This window comes from Gorilla gorilla, chromosome 6 (assembly GCF_029281585.2).
Source record: "Gorilla gorilla gorilla isolate KB3781 chromosome 6, NHGRI_mGorGor1-v2.1_pri, whole genome shotgun sequence".
NCBI lineage: Eukaryota > Metazoa > Chordata > Mammalia > Primates > Hominidae > Gorilla > Gorilla gorilla.
In genome coordinates, this window is record NC_073230.2 from 168,684,723 (window position 1) to 168,711,894 (window position 27,172).

The following is a 27,172-nucleotide window of genomic DNA, read 5'->3' on the forward strand; positions in this document are numbered from 1 at the left end:
GGTTAGGCTTGTTTTAGGGTCAGGTCTTGGGCCCACGGTTTGGCTTGTTTTAGGGTCAGGGCCAGGGCCCAGGATTAGGCTTGTTTTAGGGTCAAGGACAGGGCCCAGGTTTAGGGTTGTTTTAGGGTCAGGGCCAGGGCCCAGGGTTAGGCTTGTTTTAGGGTCAGAGCCAGGGCCCAGGGTTAGGGTTGTTTTAGGGTCAGGGCCAGTGCCCAGGGTTAGTGTTGTTTTAGGGTCAGGGCCATGGCCCAGGGTTAGGGTTGTTTTAGGGTCAGGGCCAGGGCCCAGGGTTAGGGTTGTTTTAGGGTCAGGACATGGGCCCAGGTTTAGGCTTGTTTTAGTGCCAGGGCCCAGGGTTAGGGTTGTTTTAGGGTCAGGGCCAGGGCCCAGGGTCAGGGTTGTTTTAGGTCAGGGCCAGGGCCCAGCATTAGGGTTGTTTTAGTGTCAGGGCCAGGGCCCAGGTTTAGGGGTGTTTTAGGGTCAGGGCCAGGGCCCAGGATTAGGCTTGTTTTAGGGTCAGGGCCAGGGCCCAGGGATAGGGTTGTTTTAGGGTCAGGTCCAGGGCCCAGGGTTAGGGTTGTTTTAGGGTCAGGGCCAGGGCCCAGGGATAGGGTTGTTTTAGGGTCAGGGTCAGGGCCCAGGTTTAGGGTTGTTTTAGGGACAGGGCCAGGGCCCAGTGTTAGGGTTGTTTTACGGTCAGGGCCAGGGCTCAGGGTTAGGGTTGTTTTAGGGTGATGTCCAGGGCCCAGGGTTATGGTTGTTTTAGGGTGAGGGCCAGGGCCCAGGGTTAGGCTTGTTTTAGGGTCAGGGCCAGGTCCCAGGGTTAGGGTTGTTTTAGGTTCAGTGCCAGGGTTCAGGGTAAGGGTTGTTTCAGTGTCAGGGCCAGGGCCCAGGGTTAGGGTTGTTTTAGGTTCAGGGCCAGGGCCCAGGGTTATGGTTATTTTAGGGTCAGTGCCCAGGGTTAGAGTTGTTTTAGGGTCAGTGCCCAAGATTAGGGTTGCTTTATGGTCAGGTCCAGGGCCCAGGGTTAGGCTTGTTTTAGGGTCACGGCCAGGGCCCAGGTTTAGGCTTGTTTTAGGGTCAGGGCCAGGGCCCAGGTTTATGGTTGTTTTAGTGTCATGGCCAGGGCCCAGGGTTAGGCTTGTTTTAGTGCCAGGGCCCAGGGTTAGGGTTTTTTTAGGGTCAGGGCCAGGGCCCAGGTTTAGGCTTGTTTCAGGTTCAGGTCCGGGGCCAGGGTTAGGGTTGTTTTAGGGTGTCGGCCGGGGCCCAGTGTTAGGGTTGTTTTAGGGTCAGGTCCGGGGCCCAGTGTTAGGGTTGCTTTAGGGTCAGGGCCGGGGCCCAGGTTTAGGGTTGTTTAAGGTCAGGGCCGGGACCCAGGTTTGGGGTTTTAGGCTCAGGACCAGGGCCTAGTGTTAGGGTATTAGTGTCAGGGCCCAGGGTTAGGGTTTTAGGGTCAGGGCCCAGGGTTAGGGTTTTAGTGTCAGGGCCCAGGTTTAGGGTGATTTCCAGGAAGTGACCTCACAATGACTCAAGCTACCACTTACTGTTGATTGTGACGAAATGCCAGCTGAGGCACATGCCTTGGGAGCTAAGTGGTTGCTGCCCTTGACTACTGTGAAGACTGGTGTGGGAAGGGTCGCTTTAATGCACTTGAGCTGGGGTCCCCAACCCCTGAGCCATGGAGCCGTAAGGAGCCACACAGCAGGTGAGTGGTGTCGAGTGAGGGAGTGAGGGAAGCTTCGTCTGTATTTACAGCCTCTCCCCTTTGCTCACATTCCCGCTTGAGCTCCACCTTCTCAGATGAGCAGCAGCATTAGATTCTCATAGGAGAACGCACCCTGTTGTGAACCGTGCATGTGAGGGATCTAGGTTGCGCTGTTCTTATGAGAATCTAATACCTATTGATCTGTCACTTTCTCCCATCACGCTCAGGTGGGACCATCCAGTTTCAGGAAAACAAGCTTAACATGCCCACTGATTCTACATTATGGTGAGTTCTATAATTATTTTATTATATATTCCAGTGTAATAATGGAAATGAAGTGCCTAATCAACGTAAATGTGCTTAAATCTTTTGGCCCAGCTCCTACCTCCCGGCAGCCTTGCCAGGCCCAGAACTCTCTCCAGTCAGCCTCTACAGACCAAGCTCATGACTCACAATGGCCTATTTAGGCCCATACCCTACCTCACGGCAGTCTCCGCAGATGAGCCTACTGCCTCACAACAGCCTCCACAGGCACAGCTCCATCGTTACAATGGCCTCTTTAGACCCAGCTCCTGCCTCCCAGCCTTCTCTCCAGGCCCTGAACTTTCTCCGTAAGTTGAGGTAGCTGGGACTGTAGGTATACATGACGATACTTGGCTAATTTTTAAATTGTTTTGCAGACATGGGGTCTCACTTTGTTGGCCAGGCTGCTGTCAAACTAATGGCCTCAAGTGACCCTTCCACCCCTGCCTCCCATCCTCGAGGTATGTGCCACAACTAGGAGCACTTGTTCAATTTTCTAAAGAAAAAATTTCTAAAGTAAGGCTGTGGGATGATGGCAGGAAGATAAAAGAAAAACAGAAGAATAAGTTAAAATGACTTATTCACACATATTCTTTTGACAGCAAGAAGAACTGTTAGTATATACATTCCTTACAAACAAACAAATGGCAGATAAACAATGTTGTATAGGAACTTCAACACACACTGTACAATATTCCCACTTTGCTGACATAAGTTATGGAAATTTCGTGGTTTCCTTGAGTGTCGCTACCAGTATTTTGCTTCTCTGATGATTTTTATCAACTTCCTCATCTGTTAACTTCTCTCCAAAGTATGTCATGTCACGACATGCTGCCGCTGCACGAACACGGCCAGTGTCTTCCTATTAAACATGTAGAATGCTTTCCTAATTTCTCTTTTTACTCTCTGTCTTTGTGTTCTGCATTTTCCTTACTTTTATTGTCAGAAACTCCAGAAAGTCAATCGTACTAATTTATCATGATTTGCTTTATTAATTTATACTTTGCTTATATGGAATTTTGCCCAACAGACCTCATTACAATTTCTAACCTGTTTTATTTTGTTTTTTTTTTTTTCTGAGACAGGGTCTCCCTCTGTTGTCCGAGGCTGGAGGGTAGTAGTGCTATCGCAGCTGACTGCAGCCTCAACCTTCCAGGCTGAAGCGATCCTCCCATCTCAACCTCCCACGTGGCTGAGACTACAGGTGCTTGCCACTACGCCCAACTAATATTTGGTATTTTCGTACACGTGGATTCCAGAGGGGTGACAGCGAAACGTGAGTAAGCATGGATTTTGGTATATGCAGAGATGGGCGGCTGTAACTAATTCTGTATACTGAGGGACGGCAACTGTATATGTTTTTACAATTACGCTGTAGGATACATACTGTTGCATAGCCTTGAAAATAATAATTTTTAATGGAGTGGAAGAATAATAATAATACTGCTAAAAGTAGCAGCTGGCCAGGTGTGGTGGCTCACACTGGTAATCGCAACACTTTGGGAGGCTGAGGCAGGAGGATGGCTTGAGGCCAAGAGTTTGCGATAGGCCTTGGAAACAAAGGGGGAGTCACCATCCCTACAGAAAAATACATGAATTAGCCTAGTGTGGTGGCACGTTCCTGTAGTCCCAGCTACTTGGGAGGCTGAGGTGGGAGGATCACTCAAGCCCAGGGAGGCTGAGACTGCAGTGAGTCATGATCAGGCCTCTGCACTCCAGCCTGGGTGACAGAGTGAGACCCTGTCTCAAAACAACAAAAAAGTAGCAGCTAACATCAACTGACCTTTTATACCAGGTGCCTATTGATACCATAGTTTAATTTCTTAGAACTGTTTCTTATTTCACTTACCAACTCTGTCTTCAGTTACTCCCAGATTTTTACTGTGTGTGTACAGATGACCTTTTGTTTAGATTGAATTGTCTCCCCAGAAGTAAGATTACTGTGAGTCATGGTGAATGGACATTCTCATTACCCTTGATGTAAATTGACAGGGTTTTGGGTGCCTCCCAGCTATAATCTTAGCACTTTGGGAGGCTAAGAGAGGAGGATTGCTTGAGGCCAAGAGTTGGAGGAGGCAGTATGGCAGTATGGTGAGACCCTGTCTCCATTATTTTAAAAAATTGACAAGCTTTACCCAGGAAGGCTTATACACAATTTAAACACCCCTCATAGTATAAGAAAGTGCCCATTTCACTGCACCTTTGCCAGCACAGGGTATTATAATTTAGTAAGTCATTTTTTGTTTGATTATTTTAAATAGATAAAAGACCTCATATTACTTTACTTGTCACATTTCAACATCTTTCCTTAGCTTATTAGCTCTACCTCTTTTCTGTCTGTAAATGGTTGTTGTTGTTTTGTTCTTTGAGACAGGGTCTTGCTCTGTCACCAGGCTAGACTGTAGTGGCATAATCATGCCTCGCTGCAGCCTTGACCTCCCAGGCTCAAACTTCAGCATTCCGAGTAGCTGGGACTACAAGTGTGCACCACCACTCCCAGCTAACTTTTTTCTTCTTTTGGATAGAGACAGGTTCTCACTGTGTTGTCCAGACCGGTCTCTAGCTCCTGGCCTTAAGCAATCCTCCTGCATTAGCTTCTCAAATTGCTGGAATTTCAGGCATGAGCCACCATGCCTGGCCTGGGCTAGTCCTGTATTCTCTAGAGTTCTCTTTACTTTGTGCTAGCCAATCTCTCATTATGCTGTTCACCTGTTATAATGAATAATTCTCCGTATTAAATTTTACCACTTTAAACTTTTGAGTGGTTTATGCTTCCTGATTGGACTCTGACTAATACGTTAGGAAGGGTCCCAGGAGATAAACCCACACAGATGGGATTTGGGCATAGGTTTGGTTTCCCAGGGGGCAGTGCTGAGCTCTTTGCCAGTGGGAAATGGGATGCTGGTGATTTCCAGGAAGTGACCTCACAGTGACTCAAGCTACCACTTACTGTTGATTGTGACGAAATGCCAGCTGAGGCACATGCCTTGGGAGCTAAGTGGTTGCTGCCCTTGACCACTATGAAGACTGGTGTGGGAAGGGTCGCTTTGGATGCACTTGAGCAGGGGTCCCCAACCCCTGAGCCATGGAGCCGTAGGGAGCCACACAGCAGGAGGTGAGTGGTGTCGAGTGAGGGAGTGAGGGAAGCTTCGTCTGTATTTACAGCCACTCCCCTTTGCTCACATTCCCGCTTGAGCTCCACCTTCTCAGATGAGCAGCAGCATTAGATTGTCATAGGAGAACGCACCCTGTTGTGAACCATGCATGTGAGGGATCTAGGTTGCGCTGTGCTTATGAGTATCTAATACCTATTGATCTGTCACTTTCTCCCATCACGCTCAGGTGGGACCATCCAGTTTCAGGAAAACAAGCTTAACACGCCCACTGATTCTACATTATGGTGAGTTGTATAATCATTTTATTATATATTGGATATATAATACGTATATATATTTATATATATGTAATAATGGAAATAAAGTGCCTAATAAATGTAAATGTGCTTAAATCTTTTTAAGCAGATTCTTCAGGCCCAGCATCTGCCTCACTGTGGACTCCCCAAGCCAAGCTCCCAACCTTTCAGCAGCTTCTACACACCCAGCTCCCGCCTGCCAGTGGCCTCTTCAGGCCCATGGGGCTCATTCCTCACAACAGCCTTTCCAGTCCCAGTTTTTCCCTTCCGGCGGCCTCTCCGGGCTGAGAACCTCCTCAAGTCGGCCTCTCCAGACTCACTTGCACCCTCCAGGCGTCCTCTCCGGGCCAAGCTCCTCTTCCTGGCTGCGTCTCCAGGCCTGACTCCTGCCTCTCAACAACCTCTTTGGACTCAGTGCCTACCCATCTCCTGGCGTCCTTGGTCGGCCCACAGCTTCCTCAAGCCAAGCTCCCCAGGCCCAGGTCAGGCCTCACGGTGCCCCCTCCACGATGAGCTCCTGCCCTCCAATGGCACCTGCAGGCCCCAAATGGTCTCCGGTCGGTGGGCTCCTCCACGCCAAGCTTGGGCCTCCCGGTGACCTCTGCAGGCCCAAGTTGTCCTGAAGTCGGCATCTCCCAGCCATGCCTCCCAGCAAGTAAGCAAGCTCTTTTGGCTCAACTCCTGCCCAGCTCCCAACCGCCTTTGTAGGTCCCGAACTTTCTCCAGCCAAGTTCTTTGGGCCTCATTCCTGCCGCCCGGTGGCCTGTACGGGCCCAGCAATGGTTGGAGAACGGCCTCTGCAGGTCCCGCTCTTGCCTCCCAGGGGCCTCTCCAGGCCCAGCTCTTGCCCCCACGGCGGCCACCTGGGGCCAAGTCCCTGCCTGCCTCCCAGCAGCCCGCATGCGGCCCAGCTCCTCCCTCACGGTGGCCTGTTGATGCCCATGCCTCTGGTACCCTGCCCAGAGGCATGAGCCCCTGCCACACACTGGCTCCTCCCACGCTGAGAGAGGTCAGCGTGAGCCCTTGCCTCACACCGGCCCCTCCCATCCTGAGAGAGGTCAGCGTGAGCCCCTTGACTCACACTGGCTCCTCCCACGCTGAGAGAGGTCAGCGTGAGCCCTTGCCTCACACCAGCCCCTCCCATGCTGAGAGAGGTCGGCGTGAGCCCTTGACTCACACCGGCCCCTCCCACGGTGAGAGAGGTCAGCGTCAGCCCCTTGCCTCACACCGGCCCCTCCCACGCTGAGAGAGGTCGGCGTGAGCCCTTGCCTCACACCGGCCCCTCCCACGCTGAGAGAGGTCAGCGTCAGCCCCTTGCCTCACACCGGCCCCTCCCACGCTGAGAGAGGTCGGCGTGAGCCCCTTGCCTCACACCGGCCCCTCCCACGCTGAGAGAGGTCGGCGTGAGCCCTTGCCTCACACCGGCCCCTCTCACGCTGAGAGAGGTCAGCGTGAGCCCCTTGCCTCACACGGGCCCCTCTCACTCTGACAGAGGTCAGCCTGAGCCCTTGTCTCACACCGGCCCCTCCCACGCTGAGAGAGGTCAGCATGAGCCCTTGCCTCACACCGGCCCCTCCCACGCTGAGAGAGGTCAGCCTGAGCCCTTGCCTCACACCGGCCCCTCCCACGCTGAGAGAGGTCGGCGTGAGCCCTTGCCTCACACCGGCCCCTCCCATGCTGAGAGAGGTCGGCGTGAGCCCCTTGCCTCACACCGGCCCCTCCCACGCTGAGAGAGGTTGGCGTGAGCCCTTGCCTCACACCGGCCCCTCTCACGCTGAGAGAGGTCGGCGTGAGCCCCTTGCCTCACACGGGCCCCTCTCACTCTGACAGAGGTCAGCCTGAGCCCTTGTCTCACACCGGCCCCTCCCACGCTGAGAGAGGTCGGCATGAGCCCCTTGCCTCACACGGGCCCCTCTCACTCTGACAGAGGTCAGCCTGAGCCCTTGTCTCACACCGGCCCCTCCCACGCTGAGAGAGGTCAGCATGAGCCCTTGCCTCACACCGGCCCCTCCCACGCTGAGAGAGGTCAGCGTGAGCCCCTTGCCTCACCCCGGCCCCTCCCATGCTGAGAGAGGTCGGCGTGAGCCCTTGCCTCACACCGGCCCCTCCCATGCTGAGAGAGGTCGGCGTGAGCCCTTGCCTCACACCGGCCCCTCCCACGCTGAGAGAGGTCGGCGTGAGCCCTTGCCTCACACCGGCCCCTCCCACGCTGAGAGAGGTCAGCGTGAGCCCCTGCCTCAACAGGCCACCGTGAGGGAGGAGCAGGGTCGCACGCGGGCTGCTGTGAGGCAGGCAGCGACTTGGGCCTGGGAGGTCGTGGTGGGGTGAGAGCTGGGCTTGGAGACTCCCCTGGGAGGCAACAGCGGGGCCTACAGACTCTGTTCTCCAGCCGGAGCTGGGACTGTTCAGGTACTGGGAGGTGGGATGTGGGTCTGAAGAGCTTGGTTGCAGAAACTTCGGGGTCTACAAACGCAGGCGGGAGCTGAGCCAAAAAAGCTTGTTTGCTGGGAGGCGGGAGATGCAGCCAGGAGAAACAGCTGTGCCTGCAGAGGCCGCCATGCGGGAGGCGGAGGCCGGGCCTCCTCAAATCGGCCTCTCCAGACCCACTTGCAGCCTCCCGGCATCCTCTCCGGGCCCAGCTCTTCCTCCCAGCTGCGTCTCCAGGCCTGACTCTGGCCTCCCAACAACGTCTTTGGACTCAGCTCCTGCCCAGCTCCCAGCAGGCCCAAGTTGTCGTCAAGTCGGCCTGGAATTGGGCCCGGAAGAGCAGCAAGTCGGCCTCCCCGGGCCCAGCTCCGTCCTCTCGGCGGCCTCTCCAGGTGCAAAACTTCCTCGAGTCAGCCTCTCCAGGCCCAGCTCCTCCTGCCTCCCAGTGGCCTCTTTCAGCCCAGACCAGCTCATGGCTCTTGGCGGCCTTCCCAGGCCCCGCTTTTGACTTTTGGTGGCCTCTTCAGGCCCAGAACTTGACCTCCAGTGGGCCTTTGCAGGCCCGGCCTCCTGCCTCTCGAAGGCCTGCACGGGCCCGGACTCACAGCGGACTCTCCATGCCCAGCTAGCTCTCGCCTCATTGCGGCCTCCCGAGTCCAAAGCTCCTGCCTCTCGGCCGCTTCGGCAGGCCCAGCTCCCGCCTGCCAGTGGCCTCTTTAGGCCCAGCTCATTCCTCACAACGGCCTTCCCAGGCCCCGTTTTTCCCTTCTGGCAGCCTCTTGGCCTCTAATTTGTTTATCTTTTGTGTATAAATCCCAAAATATTGAATTTTGGAATATTTCCACCATTATGTAAATATTTTGGTAGGTGATTTATTTGGGGTGAGTTTCTGCACCAAGCTCGAATTTTTTATTTTATTTTCCTTATTATTTGGTGTTAAACAGGTTTAATGACGGTCATGGCAACTGTTTGGCACAATGAAAAATATCGCCCATGATCAACGTGTTCTGTTCTGGGGAAGGGGGCAAAGGCAGGGTGAATCACTTTCTTAAAAAGTATAGCTCAAGTTGGGAGTGCAGAGGGAATGGGGAGAAAACCCTCCCGCTGCCTGTGTCGAAGTGCAGGAGCCCCCACCCCCATACTCACCTGAGTCCAGCCCCTCTGGGGAAAGAAGGGGTGCATGAACTCCCCCTAGTCCACAGGCACCTCCCTGTGGCCCAAGGCCCTCTTCACACTCCATCTTGTAGCCCCAACAGGAGCTATTTTCCGAAAAGTGAAAAGCTCTGAAGGTCCCACAATTCATGGTATGTACACCTCCCTCACCAGGGGCTGCAAAGTGGCCTGGAGCTCCATACTGAGTAGAAGTCTTTGGGCCAGAGTCAGCATCTGGCTGACAGTCCGGATATCCTGGTTGGAGTGACCCTGGTGCGCCCTGCCAGGGCCTGGTGCCGCTTGCTGAAGATCATGACCGCCACTCATGGGCCACCGATGTGGTCCTTGTCCCATTTGTTGGGGCTGCGTCCATCCTTCTCAGAAGATGAGTCCTGTTCCTTGCGCAGGGCACTGAGGGACTGGGCCTGACATCATCTGAGTGGTAGAGGCAACTGGGTGTCAGGAGACATGATGGAGAGGAAAGCATCATCATGGTCATTCTCTGTCTCACTGTCCAGCAGGGACTCCCCTGAGGGGCCCAGGGCTCCTCCTCCATGGTGGGAGGTGAGCTTTTAACAGGTTCCACCACCCCCAAAGTGTGTAGGGTTGCGGGCCCTGGGCTTTCAGGGCAGGTGGCTCCAGGGGGCCGCCCAGGGTCAACACTCCCTGTGCCACCTGGTGGATGCTCATGAGCAACAGCTGCCAACTTGGCAGGTTGTTTTCTCTGGTTGGAGGCCACTGAGTAACTGGCAGGTTGCTGGGCCTCGTGTGGCTGCAGGGAGGGGTCAGGAAGGGGATGGAGTACCAGGGGAACATGGCCACAGAGTGACCTTCCACATTCCTCCACACGAACATGCTGACGCCACGGGAGGCCTCACTGAATGCAGGCCTGGGGGCCGAGTACTTGGTCCGGGCAGGGAGTTCCTGGCAGGGGCTCACACCTCACCCCCTCCTCAGCCCAGGTGGCTTGGGCCCAGAGAAGTGGGGGTTGGAGAGGAGCAGAAGACCAGGCCTCAAGTTTTGTTTTTTTTGTTTGTTTTTTTGTTTTTGAAATGTAGTTTGACTCTTGTCACCCAGGCTGGAGTGCAGTGGCACGATCTCAGTGGCCTTCATACCTGGCTAATTTTTTGTATTTTTACTGGGGGTGGGGTTTTGCCATGTTGGCCAGGCTGGTCTTGACCTCCCGACCTCAGGTGATCCACCCACCTCAGCCTCCCAAAATGGGATTACGGGCATGAGCCACTGCTCCCAACTTCATTCATTTTTACTTGAAAAACTCCGTTAAGCATTTTTTTAAGGTAGACCTAGTGGTCCTGAATGCCCTCAGCTTTGTTTGTCGAGGAAGCACGTTATTTCTTTTTTCTTTCTGAAGGACAGCTTTGTCAGACATAGTATTAGTTGCTGGCACTTTTTTTCTTTCAGCACTTTGAATGTATTATTCGATTCTGTCCTGACCTGCAAAGTTTCTTTAACTTTTGACTATTTGATTATATTGTGACTTGGTGAGTATCTATTTGGTTTGAAACTCTTCAGGAATCTTTAAGCTTCATGGATTTAGATGTCTAAATCTTTCCCATGATTTAGGCAGTCTTCAGCCATTCTTTAAATAAGCTTTCTTCTCCTTTCTCTACTTTCCTTTTCAAACTCCCATAACCTGACAATGGGTTGCCTAATGGTGTCTTGTTGGCTTTCTTTTCTCTGTCTTTTTTCTTTTTTTTTTTTTTGAGACAGAGTCATGCTCTGTCACCCAGGCTGGAGTGCAATGTGTGGTCTAGGCTCACTAGGGTTAGGGTTAGGGTTTTAGGGTAAGGGCGAAGGGTTAGGGTTTTAGGGTAAGGGCGAAGGGTTAGGGTTTTAGGGTCAGGGCCCAGGGTTAGGGTTTTAGGGTCAGGGCCCAGGGTTAGGGTTTTAGGGTCAGGGCCCAGGGTTAGGGTTTTAGGGTCAGGGCCCAGGGCCCAGGGTTAGGGTTTTAGGGTCAGTGCCTGGGGCCCAGGGTTAGGGCTTCAAGGCCAGGGCCCAGGGCCCAGGGTTAGGGCTTCAGGGTAAGGGCCCGGGGCCCAGGGTTAGGGCTTCAGGGTCAGGGCCCGAGGCCCAGGGTTAGGGCTTCAGGGTCAGGGCCCGGGGCCCAGGGTTAGGGCTTCAGGGTCAGGGCCCGGGGCCCAGGGTTAGGGCTTCAGGGTCAGGGCCGGGGCCCAGGGTTTGGGCTTCAGGGTCAGGGCCCGGGGCCCAGGGTTAGGGCTTCAGGGTCAGGGCCCGGGGCCCAGGGTTAGGGCTTCAGGGTCAGGGCCCGGGGCCCAGGGTTAGGGCTTCAGGGTCCGGTCCCGGGGCCCAGGGTTAGGGCTTCAGGGTCAGGGCCCGGGGCCCAGGGTTAGGGCTTCAGGGTCCGGGCCCGGGGCCCAGGGTTAGGGCTTCAGGGTCCGGGCCCGGGGCCCAGGGTTAGGGCTTCAGGGTCAGGGACCGGGGCCCAGGGTTAGGGTTTTAGGGTCAGGGCCCGGGGCCCAGGGTTAGGGTGATTTCCAGGAAGTGACCTCACAGTGACTCAAGCTACCACTTACTGTTGATTGTGATGAAATGCCAGCTGAGGCACATGCCTTGGGAGCTAAGTGGTTGCTGCCCTTGACTACTATGAAGACTGGTGTGGGAAGGGTCGCTTTGGATGCACTTGAGCAGGGGTCCCCAACCCCTGAGCCATGGAGCCGTAAGGAGCCACACAGCAGGTGTGTGGTGTCGAGTGAGGGAGTGAGGGAAGCTTTGTCTGTATTTACAGCCACTCCCCTTTGCTCACATTCCCGCCTGAGCTCCACCTTCTCAGAGGAGCAGCAGCATTAGATTCTCATAGGAGAACGCACCCTGTTGTGAACCGTGCATGTGAGGGATCTAGGTTGCGCTGTGCTTATGAGAATCTAATACCTATTGATCTGTCACTTTCTCCCATCACGCTCAGGTGGGACCATCCAGTTTCAGGAAAACAAGCTTAACACGCCCACTGATTCTACATTATGGTGAGTTCTATAATTATTTTATTATATATTCCAGTGTAATAATGGAAATGAAGTGCCTAATCAACGTAAATGTGCTTAAATCTTTTGGCCCAGCTCCTACCTCCCGGCAGCCTCGCCAGGCCCAGAACTCTCTCCAGTCAGCCTCTACAGACCAAGCTCATGACTCACAATGGCCTATTTAGGCCCATACCCTACCTCACGGCAGTCTCCGCAGATGAGCCTACTGCCTCACAACAGCCTCCACAGGCACAGCTCCATCGTTACAATGGCCTCTTTAGACCCAGCTCCTGCCGCCCAGCCTTCTCTCCAGGCCCTGAACTTTCTCCGTAAGTTGAGGTAGCTGGGACTGTAGGTATACATGACGATACTTGGCTAATTTTTAAATTGTTTTGCAGACATGGGGTCTCACTTTGTTGGCCAGGCTGCTGTCAAACTAATGGCCTCAAGTGACCCTTCCACCCCTGCCTCCCATCCTCGAGGTATGTGCCACCACAAGGAGCACTTGTTCAATTTTCTAAAGAAAAAATTTCTAAAGTAAGGCTGTGGGATGATGGCAGGAAGATAAAAGAAAAACAGAAGAATAAGTTAAAATGACTTATTCACACATATTCTTTTGACAGCAAGAAGAACTGTTAGTATATACATTCCTTACAAACAAACAAACGGCAGATAAACAATGTTGTATAGGAACTTCAACACACACTGTACAATATTCCCACTTTGCTGACATAAGTTATGGAAATTTCGTGGTTTCCTTGAGTGTCGCTACCAGTATTTTGCTTCTCTGATGATTTTTATCAACTTCCTCATCTGTTAACTTCTCTCCAAAGTATGTCATGTCACGACATACTGCCGCTGCATGAACACGGCCAGTGTCTTCCTATTAAACATGTAGAATGTTTTCCTAATTTCTCCTTTTACTCTCTGTCTTTGTGTTCTGCATTTTCCTTACTTTTATTGTCAGAAACTCCAGAAAGTCAATCGTACTAATTTATCACGATTTGCTTTATTAACTTATACTATGCTTATATGGAATTTTGCCCATCAGACCTCATTTCAATTTGGGCCAGGGCCCAGGGTTAGGGTTGTTTCAGGGTCAGGGTCAGGGCCAGGGCCCAGGGTTAGGCTTGTTTTAGGGTCAGGGCCGGGGACCAGGATTAGGGTTGTTTTAGGGTCAGGGCCGGGGCTCAGGGTTAGGGTTGTTTTAGGGTCAGGGCCGGGGCCCAGGGTTAGGGTTGTTTTAGGGTCAGGGCCGGGGCCCAGGGTTGGGGTTGTTTTAGGGTCAGGGACCGGGCACAGGGTTAGGGTTGTTTTCGGTTCAGGGCCAGGGCCCAGGGTTAGGGTTGTTTTAGGGTCAGGGCCAGGGCCCAGTGTTAGGGTTGTTTTGGGGTCTGGGCCAGGGTCCAGGGTTAGGGTTGTTTTAGGGTCGGGGCCCAGGGTTATGTTTGTTTTTGGGTCGAGGCCCAGGGTTAGTGTTTTTTTCGGATCGGGGCCCAGGGTTAGGGTTGTTTTAGGATCAGGGCCCAGGGTTAGGGTTGTTTTAGGGTCAGGGCCCAGGTTTAGGGTTGTTTTAGGGTCAGGGCCCAGGGTTAGGGTTGTTTTAGGGTCAGGGACCAAGTTTAGGGTTGTTTTGGGGTGAGGGCCCAGGGTTGGGTTTGTTTTAGGGTCAGGGCCAGGGCCCAGGGTTAGGTTTGTTTTAGGGTCAGGGCCAGGGCCCAGGGTTAGGCTTGTTTTAGGGTCAGGGCCAGGGCCCAGGGTTAGGCTGGTTTTAGGGTCAGGGCCACGGCCTAGGGTTAGGGTTGTTTTAGGGTCAGGGCCAAGGCCCAGGGTTAGGGTTGTTTTAGGGTCAGGGCCAGGGCCCAGGGTTAGGCTTGTTTTAGTGTCAGGGCCAGGGCCCAGTGTTAGGCTTGTTTTAGGGTCAGGGCCACGGCCCAGGGTTAAGGTTGTTTTAGGGTCAGGGCGCAGGGTTAGGGTTGTTTTAGGGTCAGGGCCCAGGGTTAGGGTTGTTTTAGGAGTCAGGGCCAGGGCCCAGGGTTAGCTTTGTTTTAGGGTCACGGCCACGGCCCAGGGTTAGGGTTGTTTTAGGGTCAGGGCCCAGGGTTAGGGTTGTTTTAGGGTCAGGGCCCAGGGTTAGGGTTGTTTAAGGGTCAGGGCCCAGGGTTAGGGTTGTTTTAGGGTCAGGGCCCAGGGTTAGGGTTGTTTTAGGGTCAGGGCCCAGGGTTAGTGTTGTTTTAGGGTCAGGGCCCAGGGTTAGGGTTGTTTTAGGGTCAGGGCCCAGTGTTAGGGTTGTTTTAGGGTCAGGGCCCAGGGTTGGGGTTGTTTTAGGGTCAAGGCCCAGGGTAGGGTTGTCTTAGGGTCAGGACCCACGGTTAGGGTTTTAGGATCAGGGCCAGGGCCCAGGGTTAGGGTTTTAGGGTAAGGGCCAGGGCCCAGGGTTAGGGTTTTAGGCTCAGGGCCAGGGCCCAGGGTTAGGGTTTTAGGGTAAGGGCCAGGGCCCAGGGTTAGGGTTTTAGGCTCAGAGCCAGGTCCCAGGGTTAGGGTTTTAGGCTCAGGGTCAGGGCCCATGGTTAGGGTTGTTTCAGGGTCAGGGCCCAGGGTTAGGGTTTTTTCAGGGTCAGGGCCCAGGGTTAGGGTTGTTTCAGGGTCATGGCCCTGGGTTAGGGTTGTTTCAGGGTCAGGGCCCAGAGTTAGGGTTGTTTCAGGGTCAGGGCCCAGGGTTAGGGTTGTTTCAGGGTCAGGGCCCAGAGTTTTGGTTGTTTTAGGGTCAGGGCCCAGGGTTAGGGTTGTTTTAGGGTCAGGGCCCAACGATAGGGTTGTTTTAGGGTCAGAGCCCAGGGTTAGGGTTGTTTTAGGGTCAGGGCGCAGGGTTAGGGTTGTTTTAGGGTCAGGGCCCAGGGTTAGGGTTTTAGGCTCAGGGCCATGGCCCAGGGTTAGGGTTTTAGGCTCAGGGTCAGGGCCCATGGTAAGGGTTGTTTCAGAGTCAGGGCCCAGGGTTAGGGTTGTTTCAGGGTCAGGGCCCTGGGTTAGGGTTGTTTCAGGGTCAGGGCCCAGAGTTTGGGTTGTTTTAGGGTCAGGGCCCAGGGTTAGGGTTGTTTTAGGGTCAGGGCCCAATGATAGGGTTGTTTTAGGGTCAGGGCCCAGGGTTAGTTTTGTTTTACGGTCAGGGCACAGGGTTAGGGTTGTTTTAGGGTCAGGGCCCGGGGTTAGGGTTGTTTTAGGGTCAGGGCCAGGGCCCAGGGTTAGCTTTGTTTTAGGGTCAGGGCCACGGCCTAGGGTTAGGGTTGTTTTAGGGTCAGGGCCAGGGCCCAAAGTTAGGGTTGTTTTAGGGTCAGGGCCCAGGGTTAGGTTTTTAGGCACTGGTCCAGGGTCCAGGGTTAGGGTTTTAGGCTCAGGGCCAGGGCCCAGGTTTAGGGTTGTTTTAGGGTCAGGGCCAGGGCCCAGGGTTAGGGTTGTTTTAGGGTCATGGCCAGGTCCCAGGATTAGGGTTGTTTTAGGTTCAGGGCCAGGGCCCAGGTTTAGGGTTCTTTTAGGGTCAGGGCCCAGTTTTAGGGTTGTTTTTGGGTCAGTTCCCAGGGTTAGGGTTGTTTTAGTTTCAGGGCGCAAGGTTAGGGTTATTTTAGGGTCAGGGCCCAGGGTTATGGTTGTTTTAGGGTTAGGGCCCAGGGTTAGGGTTTTAGGCTCAGGGCCAGGGCCCAGGGTTAGGGTTTTAGGCTCAGGGCCAGGGCCCAGGTTTAGGGTTTTAGAGTCAGGGCCAGGGCCCAGGGTTAGGGTTTTAGGCTCAGGGCCCGGGCCCAGGGTTAGGGTTTTAGGCTCAGGGCCAGGGCCCAGGGTTAGGGTTTTAGGCTCAGGGCCAGGTCCCACGGTTAGGGTTTTAGGGTCAGGGCCAGGGCCCAGGGTTAGGGTTTTAGGCTCAGGACCAGGGCCCAGGGTTAGGGTTTTAGGCTCAGGGTCAGGGCCCAGGGTTAGGGTTTTAGGATCAGTGTCAGGGCCCAGGGTTAGGGTTTTAGGGTCAGGGCCAGGGCGCTGGGTTAGGGTTTTAGGGTTATGGCCAGTGCCCAGGGTTAGGGTTTTAGGGTCAGGGCCTGGGCCCAGGGTTAGGGTTTTAGGGTCAGGGCCAGGGCCCAGGGTTAGGGTTTTAGGGTCAGGGCCAGGGCCCAGGGTTAGGGTTTTTGGGTCAGGGCCTGGGCCCAGGGTTAGGTTTTTAGGGTCAGGGCCCAGGGTTAGGGTTTTAGGGTCAGGGCCCAGGGTTAGGGTTTTAGGGTCAGGACCCAGGGTTAGGGTTTTAGGGTCAGGGCCCAGGGTTAGGGTGATTTCCAGGAAGTGACCTCACAGTGACTCAAGCTACCACTTACTGTTGATTGTGATGAAATGCCAGCTGAGGCACATGCCTTGGGAGCTAAGTGGTTGCTGCCCTTGACTACTATGAAGACTGGTGTGGGAAGGGTCGCTTTGGATGCACTTGAGCAGGGGTCCCCAACCCCTGAGCCATAGAGCCGTAAGGAGCCACACAGCAGGTGAGTGGTGTCGAGTGAGGGAGTGAGGGAAGCTTCGTCTGTATTTACAGCCACTCCCCTTTGCTCACATTCCCGCCTGAGCTCCACCTTCTCAGATGAGCAGCAGCATTAGATTCTCATAGGAGAACGCACCCTGTTGTGAACCGTGCATGTGAGGGATCTAGGTTGCGCTGTGCTTATGAGAATCTAATACCTATTGATCTGTCACTTTCTCCCATCACGCTCAGGTGGGACCATCCAGTTTCAGGAAAACAAGCTTAACACGCCCACTGATTCTACATTATGGTGAGTTCTATAATTATTTTATTATATATTCCAGTGTAATAATGGAAATGAAGTGCCTAATCAACGTAAATGTGCTTAAATCTTTTGGCCCAGCTCCTACCTCCCGGTAGCCTCGCCAGGCCCCGTACTCTCTCCAGTCAGCCTCTACAGACCAAGCTCATGACTCACAATGGCCTATTTAGGCCCATACCCTACCTCACGGCAGTCTCCGCAGATGAGCCTACTGCCTCACAACAGCCTCCACAGGCACAGCTCCATCGTTACAATGGCCTCTTCAGACCCAGCTCCTGCCTCCCAGCCTTCTCTCCAGGCCCTGAACTTTCTCCGTAAGTTGAGGTAGCTGGGACTGTAGGTATACATGACGATACTTGGCTAATTTTTAAATTGTTTTGCAGACATGGGGTCTCACTTTGTTGGCCAGGCTGGTGTCAAACTAATGACCTCAAGTGACCCTTCCACCCCTGCCTCCCATCCTCGAGGTATGTGCCACCACAAGGGGCACTTGTTCAATTTTCTAAAGAAAACATTTCTAAAGTAAGGCTGTGGGATGATGGCAGGAAGATAAAAGAAAAACAGAAGAATAAGTTAAAATGACTTATTCACACATATTCTTTTGACAGCAAGAAGAACTTTTAGTATATACATTCCTTACAAACAAACAAATGGCAGATAAACAATGTTGTATAGGAACTTCAACACACACTGTACAATATTCCCACTTTGCTGACATAAGTTATGGAAATTTCGTGGTTTCCTTGAGTGTCGCTACCAGTATTTTGCTCCTCTGATGATTTTTATCAACTTCCTCATCTGTTAACTTCTCTCCAAAGTATGTCATGTCACGACATACTGCCGCTGCAGGAACACGGCCAGTGTCTTCCTATTAAACATGTAGAATGCTTTCCTAATTTCTCTTTTTACTCTCTGTCTTTGTGTTCTGCATTTTCCTTACTTTTATTGTCAGAAACTCCAGAAAGCCAATCGTACTAATTTATCACGATTTGCTTTATTAATTTATACTATGCTTATATGGAATTTTGCCCAACAGACCTCATTACAATTTGGGCCAGGGCCCAGGGTTAGGGTTGTTTTAGGGTCAGGGCCAGGGCCCAGGTTTAGGCTTGTTTTAGGGTCAGGGCCAGGGCCCAGGGTTAGGCTTGTTTTAGGGTCAGGGCCATTGCCGAGCGTTAGGCTTGTTTTAGGGTCAGGGACAGGGCCCAGGGTTAGGGTTGTTTTAGGGTCAGGGCCAGGGCCCGGGGTTAGGCTTGTTTTAGGGTCAGGGCCAGGGCCCAGGGTTAGGCTTGTTTTAGTGCCAGGGCCCAGGGTTAGGGTTGTTTTAGGGTCAGGGCCAGGGACCAGGGTTAGGCTTGTTTTAGGGTCAGGGCCAGGTCCCAGGGTTAGCCTTGTTTTAGGGTCAGGGCCAGGGCCCGGGGTTAGGCTTGTTTTAGGGTCAGGGCCAGGGCCCAGGGATAGGCTTGTTTTAGGGTCAGAGCCAGGGCCCAGTGTTAGGGTTGTTGTAGGGTCAGGGTTAAGGCCAGGTCCCAGGGTTAGGGTTGTTTTAGTGTCAGGGTCAGGGCCCGGGGTTAGGGTTGTTTTACGGTCAGGGCCAGGGCCCAGGGTTAGCTTTGTTTTAGGGTCAGGGCCACGGCCTAGGGATAGGGTTGTTTTAGGGTCAGGGCCAGGGCCCAAAGTTAGGGTTGTTTTAGGGTCAGGGCCCAGGGTTAGGTTTTTAGGCACTGGTCCAGGGTCCAGGGTTAGGGTTTTAGGCTCAGGGCCAGGGCCCAGGTTTAGGGTTGTTTAAGGGTCGGGGCCAGGGCCCAGGGTTAGGGTTGTTTTAGGGTCAGGGCCAGGGCCCAGGGTTAGGGTTGTTTTAGGGTCAGGGCCAGGGCCCAGGGTTAGGCTTGTTTTAGGGTCAGGGCCAGGGCCCAGGTTTAGGCTTGTTTTAGGGTCAGAGCCAGGGCCCAGGGTTAGGGTTGTTTTAGGGTCAGGGTTAGTGCCAGGGCCCAGGGTTAGGGTTGTTTTAGCGTCAGGGCGAGGGCCGAGGGTTAGGCCTGTTTTAGGGTCAGGGCCAGGACCCAGGGTTAGGGTAGTTTTAGGGTGAGGGCCAGGGCCCAGGTTTAGGCTTGTTTTAGGGTCAGGGCCAGGGCCCAGGGTTAGGCTTGTTTTAGTGCCAGGGCCCAGGGTTAAGGTAGTTTTAGGGTTAGGGCCAGGGCCCAGGGTTATGGTTATTTTAGGGTCAGTACCCAGGGGTTGGGTTGTTTTAGGGTCAGTGCCAAGGGTTAGGGTTGTTTTAGGGTCAGGTCCAGGACCCAGGGATAGGCTTGTTTTAGGGTCATGGCCATGGCCCAGGGTTAGGGTTGTTTTAGGGTCAGGTCCAGGGCCCACGGATAGGCTTGTTTTAGGGTCAGGGCCAGGGCCCAGCATTAGGCTTGTTTTTGGGTCAAGGACAGGGCCCAGGGTTAGGGTTGTTTTAGGGTCAGGGCCAGGGCTCAGGGTTAGGCTTGTTTTAGGGTCAGGGCCAGGGCCCAGGGTTAGGCTTGTTTTAGGGTCAGGGGCAGGGCCCAGGGTCAGGGTCGTTTTAGGTCAGGGCCAGGGCCCAGCATTAGGGTTGTTTTAGGGTCAGGGCCAGGGCCCAGGTTTAGGGGTGTTTTAGGGTCAGGGCCAGGGCCCAGCATTAGGGTTGTTTTAGGGTCAGGGCCAGGGCCCAGGGTTAGGCTTGTTTTAGGGGCAGGGCCACGGCCCAGGGCTAGGCTTGTTTTAGGGTCAGGGACAGGGCCCAGGATTAGGGTTTTTTTAGGGTCAGGGCCAGGGCCCAGGGTTAGGCTTGTTTTAGGGTGAGGGCCAGGGCCCAGGGTTAGGCTTGTTTTAGGGTCAGGGCCAGGTCCCAGGATTAGGGTTGTTTTAGGGTCAGGGCCAGGGCCCAGGTTTAGGGTTCTTTTAGGGTCAGGGCCCAGGGTTAGGGTTGTTTTTGGGTCAGGGCCCAGGGTTAGGGTTGTTTTAGTTTCAGGGCGCAGGGTTAGGGTTGTTTTAGGGTCAGGGCCCAGGGTTATGGTTGTTTTATGGTTAGGGCCCAGGGTTAGGGTTTTAGGCTCAGGTCCAGGGCCCAGGGTTAGGGTTTTAGGCTCAGGGCCAGGGCCCAGGGTTAGGGTTTTAGAGTCAGGGCCAGGGCCCAGGGGTAGGGTTTTAGGCTCAGGGCCAGGGCCCAGGGTTAGGGTTTTAGGCTCAGGGCCAGGGCCCAGGGTTAGGGTTTTAGGCTCATGGCCAGGTCCCACGGTTAGGGTTTTAGGGTCAGGGCCAGGGCCCAAGGTTAGGGTTTTAGGCTCAGGGCCAGGGCCCAGGGTTAGGGTTTTAGGCTCAGGACCAGGGCCCAGGGTTAGGCTTTTAGGGTCAGGGCCAGGGCCCAGGGTTAGGGTTTTAGGCTCAGGGTCAGGGCCCAGGGTTAGGGTTTTAGGATCAGTGTCAGGGCCCAGGGTTAGGGTTTTAGGGTCAGGGCCAGGGCGCTGGGTTAGGCTTGTTTTAGGGTCAGGGCCAGGTTCCAGGTTTAGGGTTGTTTTAGGGTCAGGGCCAGGGCCCAGGGTTAGCGTTGTTATAGGGTCAGGACCTGGGCCCAGGTTTAGGGTTGTTTTAGTGCCAGAGCCCAGGGTTCAGGTTGTTTTAGGGTCAGGGCCAGGGCCCAGGGTCAGGGTTGTTTTAGGTCAGGGCCAGGGCCCAGCATTAGGGTTGTTTTAGGTCATGGCCAGGGCCCAGGTTTGGGGTTGTTTTAGGGTCAGGGCCAGGGCCCAGGGTTAAGTTTTTTTTACGGTCAGGTCCAGGGCCCAGGGTTATTCTTGTTTTAGGGTCAGGGCCAGGGCCCAGGGTTAGGCTTGTTTTAGGGTCAGGGCCAGGGCCCAGTGTTAGGCTTGTTTTAGGGTCAGGGCTAGGGCCCAGGGTTAGGGTTGTTTTAGGGTCAGGGCCAGGGCCCAGTGTTAGGCTTGTTTTAGGGTAAGGGCCAGGGCCCAGGGTTAGGCTTGTTTTAGGGTCAGGGCCAGGGCCCAGGGTTAGGCTTGTTTTAGGGTCAGGGCCAGGGCCCAGGGTTAGGCTTGTTTTAGGGTCAGGGCCACGCCCAGGTGTAGGGTTGTTTTAGGGTCAGGGCCAGGGCCCAGGGTTAGGTTTGTTATAGGGTCAGGGCCAGGGCCCAGGGTTAGGATTGTTTTAGGGTCAGGACGTGGGCCCAGGGTTAGGCTTGTTTTAGGGTCAGGGCCAGGGCCCAGGGATAGGCTTGTTTTAGGGTCAGAGCCAGGGCCCAGTGTTAGGGTTGTTTTAGGGTCAGGGTTAAGGCCAGGTCCCAGGGTTAGGGTTGTTTTAGTGTCAGGGTCAGGGCCCGGGGTTAGGGTTGTTTTACGGTCAGGGCCAGGGCCCAGGGTTAGCTTTGTTTTAGGGTCAGGGCCGCGGCCTAGGGATAGGGTTGTTTTAGGGTCAGGGCCAGGGCCCAAAGTTAGGGTTGTTTTAGGGTCAGGGCCCAGGGTTAGGTTTTTAGGCACTGGTCCAGGGTCCAGGGTTAGGGTTTTAGGCTCAGGGCCAGGGCCCAGGGTTAGGGTTTTAGGCTCAGGACCAGGGCCCAGGGTTAGGGTTTTAGGGTCAGGGCCAGGGCCCAGGGTTAGGGTTTTAGGCTCAGGGTCAGGGCCCAGGGTTAGGGTTTTAGGATCAGTGTCAGGGCCCAGGGTTAGGGTTTTAGGGTCAGGGCCAGGGCCCAGGGTTAGGGTTTTAGGCTCAGGGTCAGGGCCCAGGGTTAGGGTTTTAGGATCAGTGTCAGGGCCCAGGGTTAGGGTTTTAGGGTCAGGGCCAGGGCGCTGGGTTAGGCTTGTTTTAGGGTCAGGGCCAGGTTCCAGGTTTAGGGTTGTTTTAGGGTCAGGGCCAGGGCCCAGGGTTAGCGTTGTTATAGGGTCAGGACCTGGGCCCAGGTTTAGGGTTGTTTTAGTGCCAGAGCCCAGGGTTCGGGTTGTTTTAGGGTCAGGGCCAGGGCCCAGGGTCAGGGTTGTTTTAGGTCAGGGCCAGGGCCCAGCATTAGGGTTGTTTTAGGTCATGGCCAGGGCCCAGGTTTGGGGTTGTTTTAGGGTCTGGGCCAGGGCCCAGGGTTAGGGTTGTTTTACGGTCAGGTCCAGGGCCCAGGGTTATTCTTGTTTTAGGGTCAGGGCCAGGGCCCAGGGTTAGGCTTGTTTTTGGGTCAGGGCCAGGGCCCAGTGTTAGGCTTGTTTTAGGGTCAGGGCTAGGGCCCAGGGTTAGGGTTGTTTTAGGGTCAGGGCCAGGGCCCAGGGTTAGGCTTGTTTTAGGGTAAGGGCCAGGGCCCAGGGTTAGGCTTGTTTTAGGGTCAGGGCCAGGGCCCAGGGTTAGGCTTGTTTTAGGGTCAGGGCCAGGGCCCAGGGTTAGGGTTGTTTTAGGGTCAGGGCCACGGCCCAGGTGTAGGGTTGTTTTAGGGTCAGGGCCAGGGACCAGGGTTAGGGTTGTTATAGGGTCAGGGCCAGGGCCCAGGGTTAGGATTGTTTTAGGGTCAGGACGTGGGCCCAGGGTTAGGCTTGTTTTAGGGTCAGGGCCAGGGCCCAGGGATAGGCTTGTTTTAGGGTCAGAGCCAGGGCCCAGTGTTAGGGTTGTTGTAGGATCAGGGTTAACGCCAGGTCCCAGGGTTAGGGTTGTTTTAGTGTCAGGGTCAGGTCCCGGGGTTAGGGTTGTTTTACGGTCAGGGCCAGGGCCCAGGGTTAGCTTTGTTTTAGGGTCAGGGCCACGGCCTAGGGATAGGGTTGTTTTAGGGTCAGGGCCAGGGCCCAAAGTTAGGGTTGTTTTAGGGTCAGGGCCCAGGGTTAGGTTTTTAGGCACTGGTCCAGGGTCCAGGGTTAGGGTTTTAGGCTCAGGGCCAGGGCACAGGTTTAGGGTTGTTTAAGGGTCGGGGACAGGGCCCAGGGTTAGGGTTGTTTTAGGGTCATGGCCAGGTCCCAGGATTAGTGTTGTTTTAGGGTCAGGGCCAGGGCCCAGAGTTATGGTTGTTTTAGGGTCAGGGCCAGGGCCCAGGGTTAGGTTTGTTTTAGGGTCAGGGCCAGGGCCCAGGTTAGGCTTGTTTTAGGGTCACGTCCAGATCCCAGGGTTAGGGTTGTTTTAGGGTCAGGGCCCAGGGTTAGGTTTGTTTTAGGGTGAGTGCCCATGGTTGGGTTTGTTTTAGGGTCAGGGCCAGGGCCCAGGGTTAGGTTTGTTTTAGTGTTAGGGCCAGTGCCCAGGGTTAGGGTTGTTTTAGGGTCAGTGCCAGGGCCCAGGGTTAGGGTTGTTTTAGGGTCAGGGCCAGGGCCCAGGCTTAGGCTTGTTTTAGGGTCAGGGCCAGGGCCCAGGCTTAGGCTTGTTTTAGGGTCAGGGCCACGGCCCAGGGTTAGGGTTGTTTTAGGTTCAGGGCTAGGGCCCAGGGATAGGGTTGTTTTAGGGTCAGGGACAGGGCCCAGGTTTAGGGAGGTTTTAGGGTCAGGGCCAGGGCCCAGGGTTAGGCTTGTTTTAGGGTCAGGGCCAGGGCCCAGGGTTAGGGTTGTTTTAGGTTAGGGCCAGGTCCCAAGTTTAGGGTTGTTTTAGGGTCAGGTCCTGGGCCCAGGTTTAGGGTTGTTTTTGTGCCAGTGCCCAGGGTTAGGGTTGTTTTAGGGTCAGGGCCAGGGCCCAGGTTTAGGGTTGTTTTAGGTCATGGCCAGGGCCCAGGGATAGGGTTGTTTTAGGGTCAGGGCCAGGGCCCAGGGTTAGGGTTGTTTTAGGGTCAGGGCCAGGGCCCAGGTTTAGGCTTGTTTTAGGGTCAGGTCCTGGGCCCACGGGTAGGCTTGTTTTAGGGTCAGGGCCAGGGCCCAGGATTAGGCTTATTATAGGGTCAAGGACAGGGCCCAGGGTTAGGGTTGTTTTAGGGTCAGGGCCAGGGCCCAGGGTTAGGCTTGTTTTAGGGTCAGGGCCAGGGCCCAGGGTTAGGCTTGTTTTAGGGTCAGGGCCACGGCCCAGGGTTACGGTTGTTTTAGGGTCAGGGCCAGGGCCCAGTGTTAGGGTTGTTTTAGGGTCAGGGCCAGGGCCCAGGGTTAGGGTTGTTTTAGGGTTGTTTTAGGGTCAGGACCTGGGCCCAGGGTTAGGCTTGTTTTAGTGTCAGGGCCCAAGGTTAGGGTTGTTTTAGGGTCAGGGCCACGGCTCAGGGTCAGGGTTGTTTTAGGTCAGGGCCAGGGCCCAGCATTAGGGTTGTTTTAGGGTCAGGGCCAGAGCCCAGGTTTAGGGGTGTTTTAGGGTTTCGGCCAGGTCCCAGTGTTAGGGTTGTTTTAGGGTCTGGGCCCAGGGTTAGGGTTGTTTTAGGGTGAGTGCCCATGGCTGGGTTTATTTTAGGGTCAGGGCCAGGCCCAGGGTTAGGTTTGTTTTAGGGTCAGGGCCAGGGCTCAGGGTTAGGTTTGTTTTAGGGTCAGGGCCAGGGCCCATGGTTAGGCTTGTTTTAGGGTCAGGGCCAGGGCCCAGGGTTAGGGTTGTTTTAGGGTCAGGGCCAGGGCCCAGGGTTAGGGTTGTTTTAGGGTCAGGGCCAGGGCCCAGGGTTAGGCTTGTTTTAGGGTCAGGGCCAGGGCCCAGGTTTAGGCTTGTTTTAGGGTCAGAGCCAGGGCCCAGGGTTAGGGTTGTTTTAGGGTCAGGGTTAGTGCCAGGGCCCAGGGTTAGGGTTGTTTTAGGGTCAGGGCGAGGGCCGAGGGTTAGGCCTGTTTTAGGGTCAGGGCCAGGACCCAGGGTTAGGGTAGTTTTAGGGTGAGGGCCAGGGCCCAGGTTTAGGCTTGTTTTAGGTTCAGGGCCAGGGCCCAGGGTTAGGCTTGTTTTAGTGCCAGGGCCCAGGGTTAAGGTAGTTTTAGGGTTAGGGCCAGGGCCCAGGGTTATGGTTATTTTAGGGTCAGTACCCAGGGGTTGGGTTGTTTTAGGGTCAGTGCCAAGGGTTAGGGTTGTTTTAGGGTCAGGTCCAGGACCCAGGGATAGGCTTGTTTTAGGGTCAGGGCCATGGCCCAGGGTTAGGGTTGTTTTAGGGTCAGGTCCAGGGCCCACGGATAGGCTTGTTTTAGGGTCAGGGCCAGGGCCCAGCATTAGGCTTGTTTTTGGGTCAAGGACAGGGCCCAGGGTTAGGGTTGTTTTAGGGTCAGGGCCAGGGCCCAGGGTTAGGCTTGTTTTAGGGTCAGGGCCAGGGCCCAGGGTTAGGCTTGTTTTATGGTCAGGGGCAGGGCCCAGGGTCAGGGTCGTTTTAGGTCAGGGCCAGGGCCCAGCATTAGGGTTGTTTTAGGGTCAGGGCCAGGGCCCAGGTTTAGGGGTGTTTTAGGGTCAGGGCCAGGGCCCAGCGTTAGGGTTGTTTTAGGGTCAGGGCCAGGGCCCAGGGTTAGGCTTGTTTTAGGGGCAGGGCCACGGCCCAGTGCTAGGCTTGTTTTAGGGTCAGGGACAGGGCCCAGGGTTAGGGTTTTTTTAGGGTCAGCGCCAAGGCCCAGGGTTAGGGTTGTTTTAGGGTCAGGGCCAGGGCCCAGGGTTAGGCTTGTTTTAGGGTCAGGTCTAAGGCCCAGGGTTAGGCTTGTTTTAGGATCAGGGCCCGGGCCCACGATTAGGGTTGTTTTGGGGTCACGGCCAGAGCCCAGGGTTAAGCTTGTTTTAGGGTCAGGGCCAGCGCCCAGCGTTAAGGTTGTTGTAGGTTCAGGGCCAGGGCCGAGGATTAGGCTTGTTTTAGCGTCAAGGACAGGGCCCAGGGTTAGGGTTGCATTAGGGTCAAGACCTGGGCCCAGGGTTAGGCTTGTTTTAGTGCCAGGGCCCAGGGTTAGGGTTGTTTTAGGGTCAGGGCCAAGGCTCAGGGTTAGGGTTGTTTTAGGTCAGGGCCAGGGCCCAGGGTTAGGGTTGTTTTATGTCACGGCCAGGTCCCAGGGTTAGGCTTGTTTTAGGGTCAGGGCCAGGGCCCAGGGTTAGGGTTGTTTTAGGTTCAGGGCCAGTGCCCAGGGTTAGGGTTGTTTTAGGGTCAGGGCGAGGGCCCAGGGTTAGGGTTGTTTTAGGGTCAGGGCCAGGGCCCAGGGTTAGGCTTGTTTTAGGGTCAGGGCCAGGGCCCAGGGTTAGGCTTGTTTTAGGGTCAGGGCCAGGGCCCAGGGTTAGGGTTTTTTTAGGGTCAGGGCCAGGCCCCAGGGTCAGGGTTGTTTTAGGTCAGTTCCAGGGCCCAGCATTAGGTTTGTTTTAGGGTCAGGGACAGGGCCCACGTTTAGGGGTGTTTTAGGCTTAGGGCCAGGGTCCGGGGTAAGGGTTGTTTCAGTGTCAGGGCCAGGGCCCAGGGTTAGGGTTGTTTTAGGGTCAGGGCCAGGGCCCAGGGTTATGGTTATTTTAGGGTCAGTGCCCAGGGTTAGGGTTGTATTAGGGTCAGTGCCCAGGGTTAGGGTTGTTTTAGGGTCAGGTCCAGGACCCAGGGATAGGCTTGTTTTAGGGTCAGGGCCAGGGCCCAGGGTTAGGGTTGTTTTACGGTCAGGGCCAGGGCCCAGGTTTAGGGTTGTTTTAGGGTCAGGGCCAAGGCCAAGGGTTAGGCTTGTATTAGGGTCAGGTCCAGGGCCCACGGATAGGCTTGTTTTAGGGTCAGGGCCAGCGCCCAGGATTAGGCTTGTTTTAGGGTCAAGGACAGGGCCCAGGGTTAGGGTTGTTTTAGGGTCAGGGCCAGGGCCCAGGATTTGGCTCATTTTAGGGTCAGGGCCAGGGCCCAGGGTTAGGCTTGCTTTAGGGTCAGGGCCAGGGCCCAGGGTTAGGCTTTCTTTAGTGTCAGGGCCAGGTCCCAGGGTTAGGGTTGTTTTAGGGTCAGGGCCAGGGCGCAGCGTTAGGGTTGTTTTAGGGTCAGAGCCAGGGCCCAGGGTTAGGGTTGTTTTAGGGTCAGGACCTGGGCCCAGGGTTAGGCTTGTTTTAGTGCCAGGGCCCAGGGTTCGGGTTGTTTTAGGGTCAGGGCCAGGGCCCAGGGTCAGGGTTGTTTTAGGTCAGGGCCAGGGCCCAGATTTAGGGGTGTTTTAGCGTCAGGGCCGGGGCCCAGCGTTAGGGTTGTTTTAGGGTCAGGGCCAGCGCCCAGGGTTAGGCTTGTTTTAGGTTCAGGGCCAGGTCCAAGGGTAGGCTTGTTTTAGGGTCAGGGCCAGGGCCCAGGGTTAGGCTTGTTTTAGGGTCAGGGACAGGGCCCAGGGTTAGGGTTGTTTTAGGTTCAGGGCCAGGGACCAGGGTTAGGCTTGTTTTAGGGTCAGGGCCAGGGCCCAGGGTTAGGGTTGTTCTACGGTCAGGGCCAGGGCTCAGGGTTAGGGTTGTTTTAGGGTCATGTCCAGGGCCCACGGTTAGTGTTGTTTTAGGGTCATGTCCAGGGCCCACGGTTAGGCTT

The 27,172-nt window shown here is 55.1% G+C and overlaps 1 long non-coding RNA gene across 18 annotated transcripts in view; it reads left to right on the forward strand.

Moving 5' to 3' along the window:
* LOC129523818 (uncharacterized) overlaps positions 1-27,172 on the forward strand; it is a 227,006-nt gene that overhangs the window by 189,611 nt on the left and 10,223 nt on the right. For 11 of the 18 annotated variants that reach the window (XR_010134810.1, XR_010134809.1, XR_010134820.1 and 8 more), the window contains 5 exons: positions 2,084-2,316; positions 11,944-12,001; positions 12,095-12,327; positions 16,743-16,800; positions 16,894-17,126. This is a non-coding gene — a long non-coding RNA (uncharacterized lncRNA). Of the gene's footprint in view, positions 1-1,932; positions 1,991-2,083; positions 2,317-3,093; positions 3,289-5,350; positions 5,409-5,529; positions 6,502-11,943; positions 12,002-12,094; positions 12,328-16,742; positions 16,801-16,893; positions 17,127-27,172 lie in introns of those variants that run through there. The other 7 variants (XR_010134812.1, XR_010134822.1, XR_010134825.1 and 4 more) reach the window with 7 other exon arrangements.